At 44.9% G+C, this 23,377-nt stretch overlaps 1 long non-coding RNA gene across 3 annotated transcripts in view; it reads right to left on the minus strand.

The window, feature by feature from the left end:
• The window catches only part of LOC118677655, a 51,457-nt gene extending 36,249 nt beyond the window's left edge, over positions 1-15,208 (minus strand). For 2 of the 3 annotated variants that reach the window (XR_004974461.1, XR_004974458.1), the window contains exons 1-2: positions 15,130-15,205; positions 1,883-1,926 (exon numbers count right to left, since the gene is read on the minus strand). This is a non-coding gene — a long non-coding RNA (uncharacterized LOC118677655). Of the gene's footprint in view, positions 1-1,882; positions 1,927-15,129 lie in introns of all 3 variants that reach the window. The other variant, XR_004974459.1, reaches the window with a different exon arrangement.
• Between the last annotated feature and the right edge of the window lie 8,169 nt (positions 15,209-23,377).

A 23,377-nucleotide genomic window follows, 5' to 3' on the forward strand; every position in this document is an offset into this window, starting at 1 on the left:
AATCCTGCTGGCTCTTATTCCTAAATGTCTAAAACGTGTCTGCTTCTTACCAGCTCCATTCCAGCATCGTCTTGCACCTGGATTATTAGAATAGCCCCCCAATTATCTTTCTTTACATGACTGCCCCTCCTCTATAATCCATTTTCTATCCAGCATCTAGTCATGATCTTCTAAATATGTCCTGTTACTCTTCTGATCAAAACCCTCCAAGGATCCCCCATCTTACATGAGTAATAGCCAAAGTCTCAGGATTCTCTACCAAACATTGCACTACCTGGCATCCATTTCTTCCCTGACCTCATCTCCCACCTCTCTCGGTCTTATTCACCCTCCTCCAACCACATCAGTCTTCTGGCTACTCCTCAAACCTGTGGGGCATGCCCGCACTCCAGAATCTTGCTCTGACCCTCCCTTGGTCTAGAACAGCAATCGCCAACCTTTTGGAACTCATGGACCACCAGTGGTCCGCGGACCACTGGTTGGTGACTGCTAGTCTAGAACACCCTTCATTCACATCTGTGCATGCTTACTTGGCCATCTTCTTCTCTTTACTAGGCTTAATTTTTCCTGTTTTATTTAAAATTGCACTGTGTCCACCTGACTTATTTATTATATTTGTTATCTCTCCCCCCCACTACAATGTATGCTGTGTGGGGACAAGAGTTTTTGTGTTTTCTGTATTGTACCCTAGTTCCTAGAAGAGGACTGACATGGAGTAAGCACTCTAAATTTGCCAAACTAAGATGAAAGCCTGGTTCCCGTCTGACTAGAGCTCTCATTTATGAGACTATTTAGATACTGAATGGACTAATAATAACACTTCCCGAACTTCCAACCATGCTTCTGGAATCTCTTGCATCCAGGTTGGAGGAAGTGCCTTCAGCCTTGTCGGTCTATGTCAGTGATCAGCAAACTCATTAGTGCCGCATTGGCTCGCGAGCCACCGCTTGCTGACCACAGGTCTGTGTCATCTGGTGCCCACCAATGTGCACTCCAGGGAAGCAAGACCATATTTTGTCTCAGTTTTGTTGGCTCTTCCCAATTTGGTCAAAGCTTGGACACATCTGGTTCTGACAAGGGACACATGGGCCACCTGTCCATGCTACAAGGCCAGTGTGTCTGGGGGCTGGAGAGGAACCTTTGTACAACTGCACCTCCATAACCAGCCTGGCTTGTACCCACAAAACTCTGCTGCAAATACAGACTAAGCTGGCAATACCAATAACACAGAGGGGAGAGATCAAATCTGGCTTGAAAGAACAAGCAGTTTTGTTTTCAATAGCAACCATTGCAAGTTAACACATATCTCACCTAGTCACAGCACTTTATAGTGTTTTCCTATATACAGTTTCATGTCATCCTTATCCCAATAGGGTGAGTATCATTGTTACCTTTATGCTATTAACAAGGAAGCAGATTATATAGTGAGTCCTTGGCAAAACCATGTCTTATACTTTCTTTCAGTTGTAAGTGAATTTAGTTTAGCTGGTATGTTCCCTGCCTCATGCTCTGCACTTCAAATTCTGCTGCAATGACATCTATCTGCCCCTCAATTAGAGTGAAGTCTAGTTGAGTGCAATGACCATGTCAGATCTCCAAGGACCTGGCAAGGTTCTTCACACAAGGTAGTTTTGCAATAGTAGGAGTAAACAGAAGCCCTGTGAAGCAAAAAAAAAAAAAAAAAAAAAAAAAAAAAAAAAAAAAGCCTAAAGGATGCCGAGGCAGAGTAATTTCAGTAAAGGTAACCTACCTTGGATAAGGTAGGCAGGGAATACACCAGTAAAGAGTTCACATTTAAGCTAAGACCTCATAGATCCCTATTTGCTCCCTGGTGGATGACTGTGGCTGGACAGAAGTAATGAATAGCTACATGAAACCTTACCATGTGCAGGAGCAGAGATCGTGTGCATCCTGAGAGCAGGACTTCTGAAAAAGAAAATGGGCAGGAGGATGGGAATGGAGCCACACATGTTCAGTTTTTTCTTTCATTCAAGGAAAATTCATTGAGTACCTACCATGTGCCTACTATATGCCTACTATGTGCATAGACCTACTATGCTCCAGGCCTGAGGGTTATGAACAAAACTCTTAGAGCATGTATTCTAATAGACTGGACATAGACACTTTTAAATGTAATATGTTAGATAGGGACAAGTGCTACGACTGTAAACTAAATAGGATAAGAAGGGAATGGAGAATGATAGGAGTGGGGGTAGGGAGAAAAGTTGACAATTAGATAGGGTCAGGGAAAGCCACACTGAGGCCTGAATGAAGAGGAGAAAGTATGGAATTCACATTTTTTTATCCTCCTTCCTAAAGAGTGATCTTCCTGATTGGAAAGACCAAAAGAAGGAAGTGGGATGCACGTCTCACTCAGCTCCCTTCTCTCCACCACACTTAGCACATTCCCCTTCAACTCCCAAGCCTCTGCTGGATTCCTATCTAAGAAATGACACCATTACCCACCCACTTTTCAGGCCCCACACCTAATAGTGTCCTCAATTCCTCTTTCTCCTTTATCACCTATTTCAAGTCATACACAAGTTTGAGACCCCTTTCTACAAAAATCATTCCACTCTCTCATAAGTCTGTGGTCTCTCACACCATCATCTCTCACCTGGACCACTGCTGTTGTATCCTCTCTCCTGGCTTTTAATCTTGTCTCCTGCAACCCATTAACTACACAGCAGCCATGATGATATTTTAAAAACATATGTCTCTCTCCCTCTCCCTCTCTCAAATCAATAAAAATAAAATAACAATTCTTAAATGTTCTTTTCCATTAAAGCCATTTTAAACAACCAAGAAGGCAAACATACTTTTTCCTCTTGTTACCACTGAATTTTAAAGATTTTTCTCTTATCTATTTGACTGAGCAATGAGGTCTTTTTAACGGTATCCAAGATGGGAAGGTTTTAGAATAAAAATATGACCTTCTAAAATTAATACCTTACAGACAATAAGTAGTATTGATGAAGAGGTGCAGAAATTAGAGCCGTCATACATTGCTGATAGGAATTTAAAATGGTGCAGCTGCTTTGGAAAACAGTTGATATTTCTTAAAAAACATAAGTTAGCATATGACCCAACCTTGTTAATATACTAAAAAACGCTGTATTAAACACTTTTATGGTATGTGAATTATATCTCAAAAAATGAGTAGGTTGGAGTTGTTAACTATGTCCCTGTTTGCAAAGTGTTCTTTATATCATTGCCAAGAGTACAAAGGATGTGGGGCTATTTAACAAGATGATATATGTAAAGCACCTGACACATGGAAAATGCTCAATAAATGTGTATTGATTCTGTTATTCTAAATGAGGAAAAGGTCATAGATTCCAGAGTTACATGGGCCAGGAGGCTCCCACCACTCCAAGGACTTGGTCCATATCATACAGTGGGGAGAATTGAGAATAGGGGTTGAGGAAACAGAGTCTGACTGGGTCTTTTCCACTAACGTAGTCTGTGACCTTGAGAGATTTACCTCGTCATCGCTCTGTGTCTATTAAAAGAAAAGATGAACACTCTTCTCCTACCTCCCAGGATTCTGGGAATCAAGTATCTGAGTTGACTTGGCAGAGTTGATGCAGGCGCTTATTAACCACAAATTAAAGACCTCCGTGATGGCAAAGGGACCTCACAGAATGATGGCTAACATTTTGTAGAGGGCTTACTCCGTGCCCACCACTGTTCTAAGCTCTTAAGTGCTTTCCCCCTGGATTAATGAACTCACCTAATCCCTACAATATTCTTTTGAAGCCTGTGATATTATTATGTCTGCTTTTAAAATGAGGAACCGAGTAGAATTAAATTAAGTAACTTTCTAGGATCACACAAGTAAGAGGCCAAACTTGGACTCAGACCTAAGTGCCCTTGCTCCACCTCTGGGGGTGTTGTGGATCCCCTTTTACAGACAATGAAACTCCTGAGACTACACACATAGGCATGGAGGCAACGGACATGCTTCAGGACCCCACTGTGTGCCAAGCCCTTCCTCAGGCTTCCCAAATGCTCTCCTACTGCTCAGGGCAATCCCATGTTACCGCTGGGAAAACGCAAAGCACATAATGGACAGAATTACCTAAAGTCACCAACTTAGTAAGTCACACAGCCAGGACTTGAGCCCAGTTCTTTCCAACAACAATCACCCCTGTTCTTTCCACATAGCTTGTCTGGGTACCATTTACCCTGAGGCCAAGAATAATTCGCACACACGAGGAAGTGATGTGGTGCGCTTTTGTCAGTGGGTTAAAGTCTCCTCTGGATATAAGACGGGCAGCCCATGTTATACCTCTCAGGCCAGAGATACACTGGCAAACACGTTTTCTAGCCACTGAGCAGAGACAGGCCCATGAGATGATGAGTTACACATCACAGAAAGACAAAACCCCCCATGACGATGCTGGCAGAGTCAGCCCTGGTGGAACTAAGGAGCAGGTGGTCCCGAAATTAAAAATTATCTGGAAAGCAGGGGAAGTTGTGGCATACTTCATTTGGACTGATAGGCAATTTTGGGTCCACTCCCACGGAAACCACTTGGGGATAACCTGGCAGTTATTAAACGCGCCACGCTTGTGGAGAGCCCCATTTATTACTGAGTCCCTGCACCAGCGTTCCTGCTGAGCAAAATGCCGCCATCACCAAGGCTGATTTAAGCCTGACACCAGAGCCCACAGTAAATCCTGTCACTTAGCAAAAGCCAAGAGAGGACAGCACCTTCTGAGAGATATAATGGGGCTGCGGGTGAAGCACGCAGGTGCCCGGAAATATCTAAATATAAAAAATAGACTGAAGTGACTAACCTACTTGTATTTTCCAGAAATGATGTTTCTTGTAATGAATTCCAAACCTTAGATTCTGCAGCGGGAGCCACAAGGCCAGGATGCCATGCCCTGAACATCCCCTGTAATCTCCTGGGCCTCTCCTGTGGTCTCCTTGGTACCCCAACAAAATCTGTTGGGGGCAGTGAAGGCAGGCTTTAAATTCAGGTGTCTTGTGCATCTCAATTAATGGCAACTCCATCATTCTACCTGCACAGGTGATAAACCTACGGTCACCCTTATTTCCTCTCTTGTCCCAAAATCCACATGGAATACAGGAGGAAATTCTATTACCTCTGCCTCCAAAATATGCCCAGAACCCAACTGTTTCCACGGCTTTCACCATCACCCAAGCTGCCATCACCTCTCATGTGAATTAGGCAACAGCCTCCTACTTAGTCTCCCTGCTTTCACTCTTGCCATTCTGTAGTGGGGTGGTTTTCAACACTGCCGCTGGCATGATCCTATTAAAGCATTGTTCAGATTATGTCATGTATATGCTTAGACCTTCTAATGGTGCTCTGTCCCATAAAAGCACAAGGTCAAGTTCTTACACTGGCCCACAAGGCCCTCGTGGTGTGCCTTTTGTTACGTTCCTTACCATGTATCTTAACACTTCTCTCCCCTCCCCTCTGTGTCTGCCCGCTCGCTGCTCCTCAGATGGCCCAGAAGTGGTGGGCCACAGAAGCAGAGCCCACCAACACTATGAATTGGCAGGCCAGCCAATTGCCCTCAGGAAGTCCAATCTAGTGGGTGGGGCACAGTTTTTCTGGGGGCAGATGGAGAACAATAATAGGGACCATTTGGAGCAAGCATGGGGGTTAAGCACAAGTTCACATCTCAGCAAGGCATGGACAGCTGAGAGAGCAATACTGAAAGGGGACAATGAGCATGCCAATCTCCTATAGACTCTCCATCAAACCTCATAGTCTTCATCTCATCCTTGCACAAGGCCCATCCTGCTCTCACCTACCTTCTACACTCTCCTAGGTCCCCTCCTAGACCCCTGACTCCAGCCATACCAGGTTGCTAAGAGTTTCCCAAACTGGTCATTCTGTTTCAAATTTGAGAATCTTCACATTTGCTTTTCCCTCTGTGCAAAACACCGATCCCTGTCCTCCCTCAACCATTCCCTCAACATTCAAAAACCAGCTTTTATCAAGGCCAAACCTTTCTCCATATCCCTACATCTCACCCGCATGCAGAGTGTTCTTCATAATCTATCATTGTCAAGGATACAAAGGATGCATACACATACACCCACCCCCATGTGATTTAAGGCACTCCTCTTCTCTGCTGCTGTAGTGCCACATGCTCCCAGCTATCCCAACACTTCATCCACTGCACCGTAATGGTTGATTTGTTTTATCCCCACTGGATTGTGAGTTCTTTGTTGGCAAAGACCAATTCTTGTGCATTTTTGAGTCCCCAGCATCTAACATGGTGCCGGGCCCACGGTAGTTGCTCTCTCAGCTCCATACACATGCACCAAATGAAGGAAGGAATGAAAGCAGGTGTTCTATCAACACGGTCAAGTTTGAGAGCAGGTATAGAGCAAGCCACATACACAGGCCTGGAGGTCTGAGCCACGCTGGAGAAAGCAAATCAGGGGCTGGACTTAGAGGAAGGGTGACATGGACAGGTCATCAACATGGATGCTTAAGTAGAGGGAAGAGGTCAGGGACTCAGGTACCAGACTGAAGCAGAAGAGATGGGATTGGTCTCAAGGGTAGGATGGAAGGCCCTGAGGTAGGGATGACTTTTGATAGCTGGTGGATCTACTGTTCTAGAAGAGGGGTGAGGGTGGAAAGGAAACCAACCACCCCTGTTGACAAAGGGGCGCAAGGAGCCTGGACGTTCATTACAATGTGTGGTTTCCATGGTCTCGGCCCTGCTGGTGGCAGGCCCGATGGAATCATCAGTTGGCAGAAACTAAAGTAGGTCCAGTTTTATTCTCACATTTACCCTTAACAGATGTCTCCCTCTTTTTCTCACTTCCTCTGCATAAAGTACAAGGAAAGAAACTCAATCACCACATTCACATTTAACCAACAAGCTCTCGAGTCAGATTGCTTGCCTTTCAATCCCAACTGTGCCACTTGCTACCTACGTGACCTTCAGCAAGCTATGTGCTCAGCTTTCTCATCTGTAAAACAGGGGAAATAATAATAGTTCCTGGCTCCCAGGTTCTGTGAGGATGAAATGAGATGCATGAAAAGTCCAGTGTACAGTACTCCGTGAATATTCATAGCCACTGTAATTGGGTTTGTGCTATTATTTATGGCATAACGGCTATGAATACAGACAATGGGGCCAGACCATCAGGTTCAAATTCTGTCTCCACCTCTCACTAGCCCTGTGACCTTGGGAAAGTTACTTATTTCAGACACTTACCTCAGTTTCCTCATCTGTGCAATGGTGATAATAACAGGTTTACCTCAGAGGGTTGTTGAGAGAATTATAGTTAATCATTGTAAACCATTTAGAACAGTGCCTGAGTTATAAGTGCTATCTAAATATTTGTGGAATAAGTATATTATTATTATGAAAGAATTAGTGGCTTATTGAATTCTCAGCCCAGAAGCCAACACCACTAGAGAGAAGCATATGCAATTGTGAACCTTCCTGTCATCTCCCAAATAATGCCCCGTAAGTGCCAGCCCTTTGTCTGCTATACCTCTGGCTTTATAAGACCCAAAACAGTCCTGACAACACATAACAAAGGGGTGGAGAGGAGTGGGGCCCCCGCTGAAAACAGCTGACCCAGTGGACTGGCTGCTGCCACTGGATCTATTTCCCAGCGTCTCCAAAGCTGCTGACTTCAGCCTTTCCGGAGCAAAGCACCGTCCATGGCCAGAGACAGCGCCGAGGCGAGCACGCAGCACAGCCATAAATCTGTGAGCCGTATTATTTAAGAGACCTGACTTTCTTGTGTTGCGATATTAAAGCAAATCTGCCTCCTGCTCATAAATCAGCCCGGCTATTTCCGTCCTCAGCCACTCCGCTCAGCCGGCTCGAGATGAGCACAGCATACATTTCACTCACTTGGGAGATGCAGGTTAAGAAAGTAAAAGAAGAAATGTATTTACCCCTTCCCCAAACTCTCACCACCCTGCCTGCTCTGGGAGAAACCCAGAATCCTCCCAGGAGCCACAAAAAAAATACAAATTCATCCCCTGATATTGACACAGCAAGTAACCCTTCACAGTACTGTAGATAGGGTTAGAGATCATGAAACTAAGTATCAAACATGGTAAGTGAATTTCCCAAGATCAGACAGATAAGCAGGGGAGGGTGGGCTCACTCCTAACTCCTGGCCCACTGCTCTTTTTATAGCATTAAATCTCTTATCATGAATTGTTTCATATGCATAAAGCAAAGAAGTACAGGGACTCTCCTGGGGTAAAAAAAAAAAAATCCAGCTCAAAAATTTTAAATGAGCGTTGATTAAGTGTCTGCTATGTGCCAGGTGCTTTCCAATACATTAGCAAATGTTATCTCTACACCAAACCTTTTCCTGGCTCCCCATCACCCAGCTGACATCCAGGTCCTTAGCATCATCGACAAGGGTTTTCTTGCTCTCAGCCCTGCCTACCACCATGGCTTCCTCTATTCCCAGCACAGATCAGAACCCTCACTTCAGCTTTCTGTCCTCCAGGAAGCGAGCTCCAACCCACTCCCCACCCCCTGGCTGGATGAAGGTGCTGCCTCTGCAACCCTACAGCACCTTGTACTGACTCCGCACCACTTCCCACACCACGTCTCCATGGTCTCTTTACCTGTCTGTCCCCTCTTCAGATTGTGAATTCCTTGAAGACAGGGATATCGCATGGTTCTGGGCAAAACAGTAGGTAAATGTTTCTGGACTAAGTCCTCACGACCTTCCTACACATTGAGCACTGTTAATCTCATTCAGACACCCCGAACCATTGTTCCCTGTCCATGCTTTAAGGGGATTCCCAGCTAAGACTGGAACTAGGGCTTCCAGCTCCCCTGAGACAGCCCATGTCCTCAGCCCCTGCCCCTCCCTGCCTTTCTCAATCTTGGATGCTTCAGCTGACTTCTGCTTTTCCAACCTGAGCTAATACACTGAGATAGCCCTGCCACTCAGTGCCATGCAAGGCAGACGGGCGAAACTATGTCCCTGGCTTCTCACCCCCTCGAGTCAGCATGCCTCAACCATCTCTCTAGAAAGGACTCTTTTGAGTCACGTGCTTGATGGAATGTTGTCCCATTGGCTGACCAGGACCGAAAGGTAAAAAACAGAGCGTAGAATATTTGCATTAATCCACATACATTGAGTGCTTACTATATGCCAGGCATTTCCCAATAACTAGAGAGGGTCCCCTAGAGGCAGGATGAGCACCTGGCAGAAATGTTACAAGCAGAGACAGAAGCATTTGATGGAAAGGGGGGAGGTGGGGGGAGGGGGAGAGAGGGCTTAGGTGACTGCTAAGGTCCCTGAACTTGATGCCCTTGGGCCCATAGCCTTGGGTCCCTTTTTCTTCTGCCCTCTCTACCCCAACCCCTCTCCAACTCTCCTAAGCACTATAAAAAGCAAAGACTCTGGAAATGTAACTAAACTAATTTTGTGAAAGATTCTAAAATGTTCCTTAAGTATGGCTCTAAGTGATTTTGTTTCCAATACTTGCTGGCAGAAAAATATTACCCCTGCATTTCAATGCAGAGGAAATAAGAAAATAAGCAGACTGCATTTGGCCAAATTCATTTATTTAAGTTATTTTCTAAAATGAGTGTAATTTGGAAAGCACTAGTACCATTTTCTCCCAGTGCAGGTTCATGCCTGATACACGGCCTCTGCAAGGGACACTCCCTACGAAGAGAGTTATTAGTTTTTTATTTAGAATGTACTGGATGGGTGATTTGTGGGTGTAACAAACCTGAAATTTAAAGTAGTCTTTATTTGCTGAGAACTGCAGTTTTGTGTGTGTGTTTAAATAGATTTTAAATCTTTAAACTTTCAGGGATTAGGAGAGATCGGCCAGGGATTTATTTGTGGCAGGAATTTCTTTGCCTTATGCTTGCGTCTTTCCCAGCACCCATTCTTCTTCCATACCTCCATATAGAATCATGTAGTGTCAGCCCTCCAAGAGGTCATGGACAGCCATCCTTTAGAGCAGTGGTTTTCAGACTTCTTTTATGGCCAAATCCTTTACGCAATGAAAATCTTTCACACTAACTATAAAACAGGCAAAACCAGAACTGCTGTGGTTGGGGACTCTTTCTCCCTTCACCTCTCCACCTTCATGCAAAGCCTCATGGGTCCCCTGAGGAACACACTTTGAGAACCAAGTTCCCTCATTTTATAGGGAGGTAAGCAATGACTTACCCAAAGTCACCCAGCAATCACAAGGTACAGCAGAATTAGAACAGCGTCTCCTGACCCTACTGTGTACATCCCACTAGCTCTAGCTGCTTCTTGCACTTGTATTTACATTGTAACATACACCTATCCACCATTGTTCAAGTTCCCATCTCTGAGGGGTGTTAGAAGCAGCCCAGCACAGGAACAACTTGCTGAAGTCAGTGATAGTTATCACTATTGACTCAGGCCACGGGCTCTGGGCAGGGACATCCTCAGGATGTGCCCGCCACTCAGCAGCCATCCTCAGTCCCAGCAAGGCTTAGTGAGCTTGTCATTTCTAAGCAGGACACGTTTTTCTGAGGTCCCCTTTCCAAGGAGCAAATGGTGACAGCAGCCCAGAATGCAATGTCAGCACAGGGAAGCTACTGGCCTGCAAAGGCCCAGCAGAGATCCCATGCCCTCTGCCCCTCCTCCTCATACCTGCAAGCGCAGGCCTTTTTCCTGAAAACTGGGTTCCTGTGCCGGTCAATACCCACCAAAGGCCTTCTTTCACAGCCCCTTCCCCACGCTGACTCTATATGGACCGAGGGCATTTTTTGTTTACTGTTGCTCTTTTATTTCTAAGGAGAGAAACATCTTGTTATATAAAAGCGCTTCTGTTCTGCTAAGGACTCTGATGAGTTCAGGTCTGAATTGGGAGGTAAAGGTATAAAAGAACTCAACTTCACTGCGTGAAGAAATGGAACGACTTTGTGTTGCTTTGTTTGCTAGAGGGGATGGGGCGCACAGGAGAGGGGACAGAAGACATGGGAACATGGGATGTTCTGCCACCTGGCCGAAGACTGGAGCCCAGTTATCAAATTGGCTAAAGAGAGACTTTAAAAGCAAAATTTCTAACATGAAATTTTAAGTATCTGTGTTGCTGCCGTCAAAATCCCTCCCATTCCTCCACTTTCAGGATAGCCCTCTATGTGCCCAAATGCCTTGCTGTGGAGAAATCAGGAGAAAGAGCTGAGTTCATATCTTGATTAGTATGGTGGGGAGCCAGATACATGTGCAGGGTAGTAAGAATATTCATAAAGGGAGGTGATCGAATGAAAACTGGAGCTCAATAACCATCCCACGCACCAAAGGGTTGTGGGTTCCATTCAGTTCAATCTCTACCCTGGTTGGGGCACGTGTTGGAGGTAACCAATCAATGCGTCTCTCTCATATGAATGTCTCTCTTTCTCTCTCTTTTTCTCTCTCCTCTCCCACTCTCCCCCTTCCATCACTTCCACTCTCTAAAAATCAATGCGAAAAAATATATGTATATAAATATAACTGGAGCTCAAAGCCAGAGTTGACCACGAGAACAAGTCTCCAGGCAAGGCTCCATCATCCCGTGAGGGTTTAGTGCTTGCACACGCCATGAAATGGCATTTGAGTCTGTCTTGTTTCCATGTTAATGGGTGAGGAGACACCAGCTGATGTCCAATTAATATATCCTCTAGCCAGAGCATCTAACACTGTAGAAACACAGATTTTGTCAGCACTGTCAGGGGACTTGTGAGTTAAGATAGAGTAACAGTTATTCATTCCAGCTGGGAACATTTGCTGACTCTGACTGAACTCTAGACACACTGAGAGGAATTTTCTTTCTTTCTGTTTAGTGTGCTTGTGCTTGCCTGGGTCTGAATATGACCAAACATCCTTCTTCAGTCCCACTTCCATGAGAGCTCCCAGGACCACGCACGTTAAGTCATGAGGTCAAGGGAGAATGATTGTCTCACTCCAAAGCAAAAGGCATAAAGGGGCTCTCAGACTATTTGGCTTTTTTGATATTGCTAATGGTCGAGAGCAACTGCAAAAGCAAGCATTCTCATTCTTGGAAAAAGGTACGAAAAAATCCCAGAGACAGACACAGGTCACTGCCGAGAGCAAGGTCTCAATCAGGTTCAATCCAGAGGATAGGGGAGAGTTTGAGTAATTTGCTCACTAGCAGTTTTCAGAAACAGAGAGAGGACCTTGGTGTTCATCTTCAGTATACTCAAAGTTGAGAGGAAAAGGCTTCCCTGGGAGAAATCATCAAGGCAGAGGTGGAGAGGGCTTAGCAGGTGGCTGAGATGAGGGGAGGGAAGGCACATTTTCAGGAAAGATCAAAGGAATAAGCATGTCTGGCCAAGGCAGGTAGGGTCCCAGAGGGAGGCTAGTTTGGAGCATCCCAACCTTTATCCCTCCACTTTCTAAGGTTTCTTCCAAGAGGCAACCCAGTTTCACTTCCCACCATACCACCTGACTTGTCCATGTCTAGATAGGCAGCCCAGGATAGAGGCCCGAGGGTTAACTTTAGACCCAGAGGTCTGAATTTAAGCCCCAATTCTGCCCTTCTCTAGTTATAGGACCATAGATAAGTCATTCAGGCAGCCAAGCTCAGGTGGTGCATTATTAAATACTGAGGTTTTGCCTGGCCACGGTGGCTCAGTGGTTGAGCACCAACCTATGAACCAGGAAGTTATGGTTTGATTCGTCAGGGCACATGCCTGGGTTTCAGGCTCAATCCCTAGTTGGTGGTGTGCAGGAGACAGCCGATCAATGATTCTCTCTCCTCATTGATGTTTCTATCTCTCTCTCTCCTTTCCTCTCTGAAATCAATAAAAAAATATATATATTAAATACTGAGGTTTTAAGTGATTTCTTTTATGGAGCAGAGCCCTTCCTTCAAATAAAATCTTATCAGAAGCTCAATATACAAAAGAGATCAAAGCCGAGTTGGCTGGAATAAAGTGAAGGTGACCGTGGCAGTCCCTTAGTCACCCGCAGCCACACAGCACTGCAGAGGCGCCACGCGGATGGAGTGCCATGTGGGAGGTGGCCCCTGGAGTTGTGCAGTGGAGCAGTACTACCTTAAAGCTCCACAGAGCACAGACCAAAATTCAAAGGACAGCATAAGCCCCTTCCAGTTCCAACAGACTATGGGAATATGCTTACTCCAAAATCCTCCAAAATCGACCTGTCCCAGGGCTAACCCCAATTCTCCTTCTTTACCTCAACTCAGCCTGGTTGCCCCCAGGAGACTGAAGAAGGAGGGCTTCTGATGAAAGAATAGGACAAAGAGGGCAATATGGGGACAATAAAAACAATACCCATATAAGTGCTTGGTTGTGTACACCTTGATTTAAGTGTAAAACACACTGAAGGAGGAGATGGCCAGTGTGGACAGAATGAAACTTGAACCAGAGTCAGATGTGACTTTTTCAGGCCAGTTCTGCCACGAACCAGCTCTGCAGCCTCTGACAACTCATCTGTGAAATGGGAGAGCAATGGATGCTTACCACACTAGTCAGTTTTGAGGAACAGAAATGTCTGTAAAAAATACATGTAAATCATAACATGTATCTAATTGAAGATATAATTATTACTACTAGAGGCCCAGTGCATGAAAATTCGTGCACTGGGGGGGTGGGGGGGCTCTCCCTCAGCCCAGCCTGCCCCCTCTCACAGTCCAGGAGCCCTCAGGGGATGTCCTGTTGATGGCTTAGGCCTGCTCACAGGGAGCGGGCCTAAGCTCCAGTCTGGCCTCCCTCTGGGGGCAGATCAGGGGAAGGTGCTACCCCCATCACCCTGCTGCTGCTGCCATTGCCGGCCACCACAGCTGCCTGGCCCTCGGCCCTCGCTTCTTAGTGCTGGCCCTGCCTTCTACCCACTGGTGGGTGGGGGGGCGATCTGGGGCCAAGTTGGCTGGGGGAGGGGCTGTGAGAGGTTGAGGCACAGCAGGTCATAACCCATCCAGCCTCTGCAGAGGTGTGGCGTTGGCGCCGGGACCAGGCCCATGCTGCTGCCTCTGTGGCTACCTCTGCAGAAGGGGCAGCACTGGGACCAAGACTGCGCAGCCCCCTCTCCCACTGCCTCTGTGAAAGGGGCCACAATGCTGGACCTGCCTGTGCAGCCACCTCTCCTGCACCGCCACCGCATCTTCCACACCACAGCCTATCCTGCGCCGTTGGCCCTCAGCCCTGGCAGCTGCTGTGGCTTTATCCAGAAAGACGTCCGGAAGGATGTCCAGAAGACGTCTGGTCTATCTAATTAGCATATTACCCTTTTATTAGTATAGATTGTTGTATTATTCTTTTTATTTTATTTTATTTTATTTTTTAAATATATTTTATTGATTTTTTACAGAGAGGAGGGGAGAGGGATAGAGAGTTAGAAACATAGATGAGAGAGAAACATCGATGAGAGAGAAACATCGATCAGCTGCCTCCTGCACACTCCCTACTGGGGATGTGCCTGCAACCAAGGTACATGCCCTTGACTGGAATTGAACCTGGGACCCTTCAGTCCACAGGCCAATGCTCTATCCACTGAGCCAAACCAGTTAGGGCTGCATTATTCTTTTTAAAGGTGATATCTTCCAAGAGGTGCTATGGGTTGTAGCCCAGTCTATACACTGAATCTCAAACTGTGATTCAGTTATGTTTCAGGAATTCTACAGACAATGGAATCATATTTCAATTTTCTAATATACTCAAATATTGTGAAACTATTATGAAGTGCTATAAAAGAAAACCACAAGATGTCCAGAGAACATTCAGTGGTGGGCAGAGCTGCTTTGGATTGGTGGAGCAGGGAAAACTGGCTTGAGGGAAGTCATGTTTGAGAGGTAAAGGATTTGGGTGTGGGGAGGCCAAGGGAACAGCATGAGTAGAAACCCTACAATAGGGAAAGGTGTGGAGTATTTACAGAAGTGGAAGAAAGAAGGCTGGTGTGGCTGGAGGGAAAGAACAACTGTGAGAGTCATGAGATGAGGTTAGGGAGGGAAGCAGGCAGGAGCCAGAGCACACTAAACCTTGTATAGATTCAGAAATTTTGCTTATTCTTTTTTCATTAGCTAATGTATTTTCCTTCCTTTGGACAGCAGAGTCAGAATGAGAATTCAAAATAGCCACATGTGGAGGCACCCTGGCCAGCCTGACCAAGGACAGGCCCCCGCAGGGATTATACCTGAATCCTTCCAGAGCATCAGGACACCGGGATAGCCTGGCGCATTGCAATGCTGCAGACGCAGAGCGTTTGTCGCATGAATAAATGACTGAAAAAAATAAATGAATGACCTTCTGTTTAACCATTAACTTAGCAATGTTGTGGCCCAAAGAACTGGAAACTAGTTCAGAAGGCCCTCAGCACGAGGCTAAACATCCACCCGCCGAGAAATGACGCTGCCCATGTTCTAGGGCAGGGAAGAGGTTCCTGAGCCTCAGGTTTTGGCTTTCATTTTAACTGGCTTTCATATGCCATGCAATCAAACAGCCATAAAAAAAAAGAAGTATATATTGGAAGAGGCCTTTAAAAGCACATAGTCTAAAGCCTTCTAGTCCTCCTCCCAAACCGCACCTTAAGTCCTGTTTACCCTCCCTGCCTACTGATCTCACAGCTCCTTCGATGGGTATCTTTTTGCCTCTCAGATAACTGTAAACAAAACGGTTCTTCTTTTAGCCAAAACCTACCCTCCAAAGCATCCATCCGTGAAACTTAGTTCTGTTCCTTGGAGAACACGCGGATTAAGTCTTCTTGCTTTTTCAAAACAAGAGGCTGTCAGAAATGTCTTCCCTCCATTTGCTCTGTGGAAATCATGTTCCAGTTTGAGATCAGAAAACTGGAGTTCTGTTCCCAGTGAAGATTCTAACATGTCAGGTTCTTGAGCACAAAACACAGCATTTGCAGGGGGTGTCTACGTGTCCTTCTGGTGTGCTTTAGGTCTTCACATAGGGAGTTCAGTCAAGTAAACATCAGGACCTTTGGCAACGAGGGCTGAGGCTTGAGCTCAGTGTGAAGTCTCCTGTGAAATATGCTGGGTGGTTTGAACTCCGACACACTGAATATTAGCTCACACAGGAAAACTATCATGACTAATTCAACCCAACTGGAAGAAGTTATTGGCGGGGTGCAGAGTAGCAGGGGTTACTGGAGGCTTTGCTTTTTGAGAAAGGAAAGTTGCATGAAGATTGAATGATTTGTTAATCCCCAGAGAAGGCGTTACAAAGAGGTCAAGCCTGGATTCATTGGCAGGGCAGCAGTGTTGAGGGTCTCTGGCTATAAATTCACCTTATTTCAGCGTCTATAACAATGGGGCTAAGAAGATCTTCGAAGAGTGTCCAAAATAATTTAATAATGTTTATTTTTGTTAAATGGGTCTTCCTGAAATAGGGTCATGAACTTTATCTTTTTTTATGACCAACAACTAAGCGGAACAACTTCTTGCCCTATTGTCAGAAGTCTGATCCTCCTCATCTCCCCAAGAGGACAAGGAGCAGGAAGAGAAAGTTCCATGACCCCTGGAAGCCTGTGGTCCACAGCGTAGCACAGCCTAGCCGTCATCTCTGAGCCAATACTTGGTTTAATCAATTCTCTTGACATTAATTCTAACCCAGATGTAATCTTTTATAGTTTAATGATTTGTTCTTTCGGGCACCCTGATGAAATATAAACAGTTGCCTAGAATCCGGTGAAAATAGTTTTTACTCCTCGTTTCTGTTTCTAATTAATTATTGAGAAATTAGCTTGAACCTTGATCTGTGGCAATCACTACAAAATTGGACCATGGCAAAGATTCTTAATTACAATCTGCACCATCCTAGATATAGGATGCACCAGGAAAAGAGAGAAACATTTTGAGGGCAAGTTTTTCTTAATTCACTCAAGTGAGGATATAGTAATTTTTATATTGAAACAATGCCTGTTATCTGAATGCATTAGGTCTTTCAGCTCCCCGGTGAATGAGACTGATACGGAAAGATAGATACAGAAAGATGCTAAGGTTAAGTGACTAACGGGAGGCTAAAATGATATGAGGCCACGGCAGAACTCAGCAGGGGACACTACCATAGCCCAGCGCCATCAGCCACAATCTAAATTAAACACCCCTGACCCAAGAGAGTCGCAGAGATGTCAGGATCATACCAGAAAAATTACAGCCAGGGTTTTGCCTCAAGACTCGGAATGCGCATCAAAGGAAAAGGGAGCACTGTTCCTAGCCTCCATTCCCTCCCTTGGAAAAATGACGGCAGTGCCATTTCTAATTCAGTGTTATGCTGGGAAGGTTGCAAATTAATTACAATTATGCCTTCTTTGTGCCAAGTGATAATTTACTGCAATTAATTATCAAAAGATCTACTGCTGTCAATTATGATACTCGCTCTCGAGGGGGGAGGAGCTATTGGTAAGCATCTGAAATCTGTAATAAAGTTATGTTTTGCCCTTTTTTCCATTTCCAATTAAGCTGTTATAATTTGTTTTCATTATGCCAACACAATGGAAAAACTAACAATGTTACCCTAACCTCTCTCTTAATCGAAACATTATCTAGACTTTCATTGAATCAACATGTTTATTGTTACACCTGCAAGTCCTACATAGAGGGAGGCACACTTCAGAATTAATGAGCGCAGCTGTGGTCTCTCTTACATTCAGCACTTGTAAAATAGACCTCTTTAAAGTGCCATTATCACAATATTGATAGAGTTATTTATAGCATTGCAAATGCTCCCAGTCATAACAGAGGACTTGTTATCCATGGCAAGTTCATGCTGCTGTCATCCCCTGGCCTCCATCCAGAGCCAGGGAGCAGGCACCAGGTGGACCATCTTTCAAAAATGAGCTCTAAAAGACATCTGAAAAACTTTTCCTCGAAGTGAATCTAATTGCCAGGAGTCGGTCAAGTGGCCAAGTTACCTATAGGAAACATAGCGAGTCAGCCTGAGCCCAGGTGTAGAAGACATGTCACCTGAGACCTGACCCAACGTAGTTCTGGTGGGAAATGGGAAACTCGAGGTGCAAGGCTGGTGCTGCTTCTTCATCAGGGACTCAAAGGGGTATCCGTGCAGGAGAGCAACCTCAGGAGGAATTGTCTGCCTCCACAGTGCAGCTCACACACTCTCATTCAACAAAAGATGCTCTACCTTTCTTCTTTTCTGTGGGTAAAACTCCTCGTTTACATCTTTTCCCCCATTAAATTTTAAGCTCTTTGTGGGTGAAGAGTGCATCTTGTTTTCTTGTTAGCATGGAGGAAAAATTTTACACTCCGTAATTAGCACTCTATAGATTTATTTAAGAATTCTTTGCCATGCACTAACCATGTGTTAAGCACAGCACGAGGTCCTATGAGACAAAGATATATGTACCACATATATATGATTGGTATATCAGCCATAATTTCTTAAGCATATTCTTCCTAAATTGCTGGCCTGGTTTACTTAGGGCCAACCAGGTGGTCTATGTTGTGTACATTTGTATTTAGTTGTGTGGTTTTGATTTCTTTTTCCTACCTGGATTACCATCAAATTCACCCCACCTCCCCCATCCCATCCCCACCCCCAGGGGAGCCCCTTGACAATAGTGAAGACAAGCATGTGCAGATCAAACTGCCAAGCCAATAGGTCAGCTCCTCTGCCAGCCCCCACCACAGGGCCCAGGGATAACAGAAACCCAGCTGAGAGGGAGAGATAAGCCCTGGTGCATAATCTTCCCACCCACCCACCTCTGAGTTTGCAAACAGGCAAATTCTAAAGTGGGCCTGGCTCAGACGCTTCCCCAGTGATGTGTTCTCCCCAGGCAAACCTTGCCCTGAGCTCCATTCCATGGACACCCAGCTAACCCTCACCTGCATGGGCACCCGAAAGAGAGACAGGTCATTGCCCACCCCCTCTCACTTATCTCAAGTGCAAGAAGCAAGGGACGAACAGTTACGTAGATTGCAGACACCTGTACATAAGTCTCCACAGGCCTTCCCCTTGGTCCTCACTGCCTGCATTTATTGGTAGGACCCTTGCAGAGGGCAGCTCAGGATGGCTGCTTCCTGCTACCAGGCACACTGTGCTCACAAAGGGCTCCTCCGAGAGGCGGCCCCCACCAGAGGAAGAGCCTAGTGAAGCAGGGGATCCCAGGATTGCAGTCCTCCCTCTGCTGTATTATAGTCGCTTTCCCTCCACATCTTAGCTTCCTTGTCGGCAAATAGAAGGGGTCCGCCTAGGTGAGCGGCTGCAACCTCACAGCCCTCTGGGACCAGTAGGGAACAGGTATGACAGGAGCAGCCAACGGTGAGTGCTCAGAACTGTGAACAGGAGAAGCCTGCCCCACCTACAAAAGCATGTTTATTCTGAAATTGTAAAATATGCTTTATCTGCCATCTAAATTCATCCTGTGCCTGCGGTGGTGGTTCTGGCTACTGATTACCACACCAAAGCCAGTGACACTATGCAATTTCAGCCCTTCCTTTATTTGGGGGTGGCCCTTTATTTCAGGAGTATTTAGAATGTTTCAGATAAAATTAGTGAAATTAAATGTATCTTAAATATGAAATTTTAGCTGAGCATCCCTTGGCCAGGACTGTTCTGCGGCTGCCTTTGATATCAGTCCCTTCTGCCTGGGGCACCTTGAGGCGACCATGTACTGTGTGATGGAGCCGGTCCAGATGGGCTCTGAACTGTCCTGCAGGTCAGCCCCTGGAGGCACATTCAGGACCATTGCCTCTGGGCAGCAACTTGGCTCCGTCCAGGAGCTCCTTGTTACAGATGTGTTTATCTTTCTCCGTCTGCCCAGGAAGGATGGCCCTTGAGTAGGACAAATGGTAGGCAGAGGTGCGGAGGTCCATTCAGAGCTGACTCTGACTCTCCTTGGGGAAAAAAGTTGGTAAAAGTGTTCCATTTCAACCCGTTCCCCAGGCAGCCTTTTGCCTGCGGGGAGGGGAGGAAGGAAGCCTCGCTGCTCCATGTTCATCTGACGGTAACTGCGCTTACTTCTCTCTAACCCTACACTGTCCATACTACACTCTGATTTTTCCTCTTCAAGTTTATGTTTCTACCACTAAAGCCATAATCTCCTTGAAGGTGTTTCTGTGTCCCCAGGACATAGCACAATGTCAGACACAGACTCAACACCTTTTTTTTATATTATTCCTTACCTAGGAATAATAACATGATTGCAAGGATGTTGAATTTATATAAACAACATAAAGAAGAGAGGGCATTCTGAGTTTCAGATGAACATAAACACAATGCATGTAATTTACAATTACATCTATTTATGTGCGACATCTGTCTTTCCACTCCAGTGTATTGCCAGCACTTAGCATAGTCCCTGACATATAGTATGTGCTGAGTAAATATTTTCTGAATGAATGAAATGGAGAAAATGCATTTTGCAGAATTTCTATTTCTGTCAGCCTACCCAGACAAATTGCTTTGGCTAACCTGCTTTCTCAAACTCACCTACTGGGCTCCCCACTCTTAAGCAATATGTTGATACGTCTGTGTGTCCTAGTGTTGATTGAGGGTCTGGGAATCGGGAAAGAAAACCCTATGCAGAGCTTATATACATACATGATAAACCAGGCTGACAGTCAAATTAGAAAGGCCTTTTTCATAATTTAATTAAATTCCCTTAAATGTAGACATTAGTCAAGGACAACTTTATGGATTGAGTCTAATTGCATGTATTTTCTTACACTGTTACTGAAGCCTATTTTTCAAGTCACTGGAGAGACTGCTCCCATTTCTGAAAGGGGATATGCCAGAGCAAGGTTTTAATTCATTGCCTGTTGGACATACTGTCACTCCCTGGCGAGCATCAATCCGTTACAACGTGTGATAGTGTAATTATCTATAGGACTCCCAATCCACCGTTTTACAAGAGCTAGCTACTAGAAAATTCTAAAGGCCCGTCTGCCTTCCATTCATTTAGCCAGTCAATTAGTCATTCAACAAACATTTATTGAGTCCCTATTATATGCTAAAAATACAGAGATAAGTAATAAACAAGTCTGCTCTCTGGGAGCACCCACTCTGATGGGGGAGATAGATGAATAGTTAATTTAGCATAATGTGTACAATAAACGAAGAGATATGTATGTACAAGACACCATGGTAGCCCAGAGGGCAGGAATGACTTATGGGGGAAAGTTAGAGAAGGCTTCACACAAGGTGGGGTAAGGGCCTCCCAGGCAATATAACCAGCAGAGCAGATATATCACAAGAGGGAGTAAGGAGCAGCTAAAACACTCAGGGTTGGAGGTAGAGGAGGGGCGGGTCACACTAGAGAGGGAGCAAGGGACCTGGAAGAGGATTTTAGGCATGGTCATCTTTACACTTCAGAAAGCTGACTCTAGCAGTTGTATGGAAAATGGCTCCCTGAAGCTAGACCTCTCTAGCACATCCTCGCCAACCTGCAATGGGCCAGCAGTAAGAAGCCCCTGGGCTCAGATTAGAACTATCTGAGGACTGGAAAGATGATGAGCAACACAATGCTTATTTTAAAAATAATAAATAAGATGAAGCCAGAGGGGGAGAGTAGCTGAGCTCTTTACTTAAGGCTGATAGTAACAGATGCCAATTCCATAGCACTCTACGGCAAGTGCTTTCACACACATCGCCTCATCTTCACATCAACCCTGCAAGGAAGGGATTGGTCATCCTATATTAGAGACAAAAACTAAGGCACAAAAAGAGCCACTCTTAAAGTTGGCCAACTGGGAGGGAGTAGAGTCCAAATTCATACCTGTTTCTAATAGTTCCTTCTACTCCTCCATGCTACACACTGACCATCTGAATGAGGCTGGACCCTTATTCACAAATGAAGCTGAAGCTTTCTTGAATTCAATGAATTACCAAACATCTCTTTGATCTGACTTTGGGACTGTGGTGGAGAATAGCAAATGTGTATAGTTTATTTAAATGACTTGACCAGTCCAAACTTACTGTTCCTCCAGGCTAACCTGTTCTGTTTCTCCATAAGTTAACTCCTACTCCTGCTTCAAAACCCAGCCAAAGCACTGCCTCCTCCAGATCTCTCAGGATTTTCTGAAGCCGCTGCCTAGTGACTTTGCTTCTTCACATTATCCTGTCACTTATCATAAGGCATTGCAATTCCTATTTATTATATCTATTCCTCCTACCCTTGACCATTTTCCAGTTTCACTAAACCATGAGTTTCTGAAAGGCACAAACTGTGTTTTTCTCATTTTTAATTCTCAGGACTTAGCACACTACCTGGCATACACTATTATTTGGATAAATGAGTGAACAAGATGGTGGTGGATAGGTTGATTCCAATAGTCACAGGGTTTTTTCCATAGACTTACTTAATGTGATTTCCAAGGATCCAATCTGTTTACTACATCCAGAAATTTTTATATGGACAATCAACAACTAAATCTCAGAGCACTGATCCCTAAGAAAATGCTGATGCTTTTAAATAAGTTGTTCTTGTAAGCTATTAGAAGTGGACGTTGAGAGTTATAAATTTGAGCTCTCACCCTATCACTGCTACTGTATGACCTTGGACAAATTATTCAACCTCTTAGAAATGAGAGGCTTGGTTTAAAAAGTTTCTTTCAACTGTGTCTAGGGCAATACAATTAATCAAGTTCAGGTTCATGTCTTCCCCAAGAGCAGGCTTTCATAATGAAGGGGGTGGATGGGAAAGGTGGGTTTCAGCCTTGGGAATGACATGCATGCCAGCTGAAGTATGCATAAAAGGAATACTACTTTTGAGTGTATCAGTTTTCCATTGCTGCTATAACAAATTACCAAAACTTTGATGGGTTAAAATAACATAAATTTATTTTCGTACAGCTCTGTAGGACTCGTTGGGCTAAAATTCAAAGTGTTTATAAGGCTGTGTTCTTTTCCGGAGTCGATAGAAGAGAATTTATTCCTTTGCCTTGTCAAGAAGCTACCTACAGTTCTCCGTTCCTGGTCCTTTACTCCATCTCCACTATTACATTGGATGGACCTGGATAACCCAGGATCATTTCTCTATCTTAAAGTTCGGCATTAGCAACCTTAATTCCAGCTGCAACCTTAATTCCCCTTTGCCATGTAAGGTAACAAAGTCACAGATTCCAAGGATTATGGTGTAGATATTTTGGAGGGGCCCATGATTTTGCCATTACATGGAAGAAGGGTGCAAAATGAGATCATGTTTTGAGGCGTTTTGATGAGGAAAGCATCATGTGTGATGGAAGAGCCCTTTCCATTGCAGCTTTGAAGTCCATATAACTATTCATCCACATACTTGCCCATGAATTTGAACAAATCATTTGCTGTCTCTGGGCCTCAGTATTTTCATCTATAAAATGGGAATAACAGTAACAATCTCTCAGAAAAATTGAGGGAATAAGATATTCTTTAAATTTAATGAAGCGGTGCTTGGCCAAGAATAGATACTCAGTGAATGGAGACCAAGAGCAAAAAGTTGG

The sequence above is a fragment of the Myotis myotis genome, unplaced genomic scaffold, assembly GCF_014108235.1.
Source record: "Myotis myotis isolate mMyoMyo1 unplaced genomic scaffold, mMyoMyo1.p scaffold_m19_p_2, whole genome shotgun sequence".
Lineage (NCBI taxonomy): Eukaryota > Metazoa > Chordata > Mammalia > Chiroptera > Vespertilionidae > Myotis > Myotis myotis.